Here is a 6581-nt window from a genome sequence, read left to right on the forward strand (position 1 = left end):
GTGGAACAGCTGGTAGTTTCAAACTGCTGACCCTGAGGTTAAGCAACCCGATTCGTAACCATTACACCACCAGAGCTCCTTGTTCTACATGTTTAGCTATCCATTTTCTTTCCAGACATATCTTGAGTGTAGGACTATTTCCCCTCAAATATTAACTTTGCTCTTTTTCCTCCCTACCAAATCCCATCTCAGAATGCAATTCCTCTGCAAATACATTCTTTAAGTATCTCCAGTTTTTCCTTTGTATGAAGTTGCTATTAACATAGTCAACAGAAATAAATGGATAAAAAAGAAAAATTTAAACTCAATTGTATTTGGTTAGATGCTTGCCATCTCCCTGTCTTTTTATAACCTAATTCTTCTGTCTGCATTATTTTATTATAGAAAAGGAATCACATCTTCCTGTCTGCAACTTATTAAGGTTGACAGCTAACAGTAATAAGTATGAATTACCAATAAGAATGTCTTGATATAATCTTGTTAATGTTAATAGACATTTACTTAAGTATGTTCAATTTGTAGTGAATATGCAATCAGTTACTTACTCATTACTTGTAAATTATCTATTTTTAATCCAATTTTAATATACTAGAATTCTTACAAATATTAATGTTAAGAAGGAAATTTGCCATTGCCACTAGATATAAATGAGCAAACTGTTACTCATAATGATTAAACAGCAGTGAACTTTAAAATACTAATTGAGATTATTTTCTGTTAAAAATTTGAGAAAGAACTGACAATTGATATTTATGTTATGATCATTTCTGGAGACATATCAAGGAAGATAATTATATGAGTGACCTCAATAATGAATAAATAAGTTCAAGTATAAATATCCAAGTTGTTGTTGTTGTTATTATTAAGTACCACTGAGTCAGTTCCAACTCATAATAACCCTATATAGGATTTCCAAAGAGTGGCTGGTGGGTTTGAATGGACAGCCTTGTGGTTAGAAGTCCACTGCTTACCCAACTGCATCACACCAGTCTTCCAAGTTAGTGTTTCAATAATTATAAAACATTTCTCCTTCTAGAGAAACAAAACTTTTAAAAAATAAAGAATAGTTTTTTATTCATCTCTGGCAGTTCTTCTTCTAGGAAGTAAAATGTGCAATAATTTCTCTCTGTGCACAAAATGAACAAGAACCTATACCACTTTAATGAACTAAAATCAAAACTTTGTATATTTCTAATTTACATTGGACCTTATTTGTGCCGTCTAAGTAGAGAAATCCTTGTTTTCAGGTAAGAAACACGTAATTGTGTCAAACCAGCCCATTTCATTTCCCTCCATGGTATACAGAGGAAAGCTGGATGAACTAATCTGTGTTCAGTTTCCAGTGAGTTCACTATACTTTTATCTCAGAGAAGAAAATTCCCAAATTTTCTTTGTTCGTAAGGCCTGTATCAGTTGCCATCAAGTCATTTCCAACTCATGATGAGACCTCGTGGGTATCAAAGGAGAACTATGATTCATAAGGTTTTCAAAAGCTGTTTTTTTTGTAAGCAGCTTTCCTCCAAGAGGCCTCTGGGTAGACTCTAGCCTCTAACCCTTCAATTAGCAGCTGAGCATGTTAACTGTGTCTACTACCCAAGGATTACAAGGCCTGTAAGGAGCTCTGGTAGCATAGTGGTTACAAATCGGGCTGTGAACCATAAGGTCAGCAGTTCAAAACTACCATCTGTTCTGTGGGAGAAAGATGAGGCTTTCTGCTCCCGTAAAGATTTATAGCCTCGGAAACCCTGTACAGAGTTGCTATGAGTCAGAACCAACTCCACAGCACATAACCACCACCATAGGGTCTCAGTAAATTTACTTTATATTACTCAAGGCCAGAAGAAATATCTAATCATTTCAATTTAAAGCACAGGTAGAGACAAACAATTTTTAAATATTTTTATTCTCACAACTTAGTGGCCGTTTGGAAAAATAACATGTATATATAAATTGAAAGAAAATACAATTTCATTCTTAAATAACTATAAAATAATGAATTTTGCTAATTATTTAGTTAGGTTGGGTGCCTCGCAATTTCTCTAATCTCAAGATTAGATTGGATATTGCCACCCTCATTTCCTGGTACACACTGATTTTCCCAAGGCACTTTGTCTTTTATCATAGCAACCTCCAAAGGCCCAAATATTTGAGGTCACCAAAATAATGTAGTACATTCCAATATTAAAACTGTAAACTTCCTGGAGATAAAAGTCTGTTCAGTGTCTGAAAGATGTTAAGTCTCACTAAGCTTCTTTCAGAAGTTTAAAACATCTTCCGGTGCCCCTACGGCATCCTGGGGTCCCTTGGTGCATAGTTTGTGAACTGTGATTCAAGTTTCTTAGCCCTTCAATGTTCTCAGAAAATTGTGTCTTTGATCTTGATTAGCGACATTAACTGAGTAGATGACAATGTTGTTGCTTCTGGTTGTAAGTTGCAACTCATGGCAATCTTGCCTACAATAGAACAAGCTCGATCCTGTGCCATCATTGTAATCCTTAGTGTATTCAAGTCCAAATTGTGGTCATTGCGTATTTTGAGTGTCTTCCAACCTAGAGGTTCCATCCTCAGGCACTACAATCAGACAGTATTCTGTTGTAATCCATAGGAGTTTTGTTGGCTAAATTTCAGAAGTGGATTGTCAGGCCTAATCTTCTTATTGTTGTTAGGTGCCATTGAGTTCAGTTACAACTCATAGTGACCCTGTATAGGGTCTTTGAAGCTGTAAATCTTTGCAGGAGCAGAAAGCCTCATCTTTCTCCCACAGAGCCTCTGGTGGGCTTGAACCATCTACCTTTTGGTTTACAGTCCATCACCTATCCTCTCAAGCCACCATGCAACTCAAGTAGACAAGTAAAAAATTACTCATTTAATGTCATTTTCTGACTTAATAAATTTGCATACAGAATACTGATGATACAATTTTGGTTACCATGTACGGCATTATTTTATGGAGCCCTGCTGTGGTGCTGTGGGTAAATGTGCTGGAATGCAAAGTAAGTTTGAGCCACAAGGTTGGTGGTTCAAGCACACCAGCTGCTCCTTGGAAACCCTATGCACGGTCTCTATGAGTCGAAACCGACTCCAAGGTACTTAACAACATCAACGAACATTATTTTATAGTTTTATATTTTATAAACATTTAATCCTGTTACCAAAAAAAACCCTAAAACACCTTGCAGTTGAATTGATTCTGACTTATAGCAACCCTATTGTACAGAGTAAAACTGCCTATAGGATTTCAAGGCTGAGATATTTACAGAAGGAGACTGCCACATCTGTCTCCCTCAGATCAGCTTGCTGGTTCAAACTACTGATGAGTGTTTAACCACTACATCACCAGGGCTCTTTAAAACGGTGATAAACAGTTTCAACTCATTAGTTAGCTATCAACAAGCTTTGAATACATAAGAGACAAGACATGGGAAAAACAAGAGATAATTTGCTTTGGATATTTGTTGTATATAGTTTTTTGGTTTTTTTTTTTAAGTTTAACCTAACAACATTATCTCATAAAATGTTTTGAAGATCTCTTTTTAAATAAATAAATACATAAAACTGGGCCTGAAATCTTTAATACTGTTCTTTGTAAAGAACAGAAAAGGTCAGAGCAAGGTCCATCATTCCCTATAATTTCTATTGTCAAGCAGAGGAGAGAAGGCTTTTCATTGTATTTTGTTGATAGACGTACTAAGGCATTCAAGATTGAGGAATATGTCCATGGCCCAATGGCACATAGTTAATCACAGGTAGAGTTTTTAGTACGGCAGAAATATATCTCATGGTTCTATTGTAGAAGTCTGTCTCTAAGAAAGACTCTCCCTTGGAGAGAAAGAAAACATATCCAGCTCATTATTTATAGAGAATATCATTTGTGTTGTTTAGAAGTAAGAATAAGTTTGTACTAACCCATTTACACAACTCAGTCATAACTAAGTCAATTCATCCATACCATTCATCTTATTACATATTTGAATACCTAGTGAATATTTAGAGTCCTGGTGTGACACTGTAGGGTAAGGCACTAGACCACAAAGTCAGATTGAACTGCAAGGTCTGTGGTTCAAAATCACCAGCCACTCCTCGGAAGTCCTATACAGGGTCACTATGAGTTGGAACCAACTTAACAGCACTTAGCAACAACAAGTGAATATTTAATATTAAACGAAGCACAGAGAGCATTACGGAGGGAGTCCTGGTGTGTTGCTGGAGGGTAAGCACTGGACTGCTAACCACAGCTCAGCAGTTCAAACACACCAGCCACTCCTCAGAAACACTTTACAGGGTCACTGTGTTGGAACTGACTCTATGGCACTTAACAACAACAGGAAGAGGGCATTATAAACACAAGTTTTGGAATGGGGGAGTAGTTAATCTTATATTCCAGGAACAGGGGACCCTAGAACCATCAAGGGAGAAGAGCACAAGCAGAATTCGGGACCCTATCCAGAGAAGCAGCAACCCCAGAGATGGAGGCAGAGATGGGGACATGGAGAGAGGGAGCAGCTAAGGACTCTGGACTCATGGAAACAGAGGGACTGAGAGCTGGCAGTCAGGAGGAAGACTTGTAGAATGTGCCCTTTGGTTGTTTAAATTATTATATATTCCTGAGTGTTTTTTTTTAAAAAGTTACAGTAAATAGAGAGAAATACTGTTAACTGATGATACATGGAGGGGATTATAATCATTGTAATGAAACAAAGTGTATGATTTGTTGAATGTAAAACTGATGACCTGCCCTGTAAACTCTCACTCAATTCACAATAAAAACTTAAATGAAAAAAAAGGCTGTAAGAGGTAAATAACTTTTTCCTGCCCTACTGTGATTGCCAGCATAATAGCCTCCAAAGACGTCCATGTCTAATCTCCAGAACCTGAGAATAGTTTATCTTACACAACAAAAGAGATTCTACAGGTACCATTATAGTTAAGTACATTGAAATGGCTAGATGATCCTTGATTATTTGGGTGGGCTCAAACTAATCACATGAATCTTTAAAAGCAGAGGAACTTTCTCAGCTGTAGTTAGAAATATAATGATGAAAGAGGAATATAAAGATGCAACATGAGGACTTGAGAAGCCATAACTGATTTTCAAAATAGAGGAAGGCAGCCATGAACCAAGGAATGCAAACAGCCTATAGAAGCTGGAAAAAACCAGAAAACAGATTCTCCCCTGGAGACTCCAGCAAGGAACGCAGTCCTGCAGACACCTTGATTGTCACCTATACAATCTGCACTGGACTTCTAAACTAACAAGCTGTAAGATAATATTTTTTTATTGTTGAACCCACTAAGTTTGTAACAATTTGTTACAGAAACAATAGAGAATAAATACACTGACTCAGAAGAAGAAAAAATTTAAAAACAAGTTTTGGTCCTGCCATTGAACAACTTACGTTCTAATAAGTATAGCAAAAAGTTAAATATCATCAAACTTTAAACAGTCATATAAAACAGTGCCAGATGAGATGTAATGGGGAATATAAGTATTATAATATTTCAAGGAGGAAACAACAATGAACTCTAGATATTTTCTTAGTAAAGGAAATGAGACTTGAGGAAACCTTTAAAGAATGGGTAAGATTTGAATAAATGAAAATTATTTGGGCATAGAGGAGGGATACAGCAAGTTGTGTTTGGGCATATACTGAGGGCACACACTGAGAATGAATACTGAGGAATAGTGAGAAACATGATAAGATGATAAAGACCAGAGTGTAGTAGGCCTTACTATGAACTTTCTCTGGCAGCAATGAACAACATTATTTTAAGATTTTCTCTGGTAATGGACATGGAGAAAGTGTTGTATAGGTAATGAAAAGTTACCCATTCATCTGTACAGTTCATTATTCCCATCAGTAGTGCATAATTCTTCAGCTGGCCAGAAATTTTGTTGCTCACCATTAGAAATAAAGTCTGTGACTTTTTTATGATTTCCTCTCCCACACAATAAGAAAAAGAGAAACCATTTTCTGTATTACTACTATTTGGGATGCGTTTGCTATATGTCCCAATATTTTCCCTGTGATATTGCCCAAGAATATAATCCCAGTCAATAAACTATAGTACGACCCTATCTCAGTTTATTATTGGCTTAAAGTACTTGCTGTAGTGTCAATATTTTGACTCATGGTGATTCCAGTGTGTAGGAGTACCACTGTGTTCCATTGAGGTTCAACGGCTGATTTTTTAGAAGTGTATCTCTATGCCCTTCTTCTGAGGTATCTCTGAGTGGACTCAAACCTCCAACCTTTCAGTTAGCAGCTACGTATGTTGGCTATTCACACCACTCATGGACTTGTCACTGTACCATTTGTTTAAATCGCTCTTTTCAAAGCACAGTTATTATTAGATACCATCGAGTCTGTTCTACTCACAGCAACCCTATGCACAACCAAACAAAAAGCTTCCCACCTGGTCATGTGCCATCCTCACAATTGTTATGTTTAAGTATATTGCTGACACCACTGTGTCAATCTATCTCTATGGAGGTCTTCCTATTTTGTGCTAACCCTCCAATTTACCAAGCAATGGTTTCTCCTGATAGCAAGTTTGACATGGGAAAGACAAAGTTTCACCAT

The sequence above is a fragment of the Chrysochloris asiatica genome, unplaced genomic scaffold, assembly GCF_000296735.1.
Source record: "Chrysochloris asiatica unplaced genomic scaffold, ChrAsi1.0 scaffold00008, whole genome shotgun sequence".
NCBI lineage: Eukaryota > Metazoa > Chordata > Mammalia > Afrosoricida > Chrysochloridae > Chrysochloris > Chrysochloris asiatica.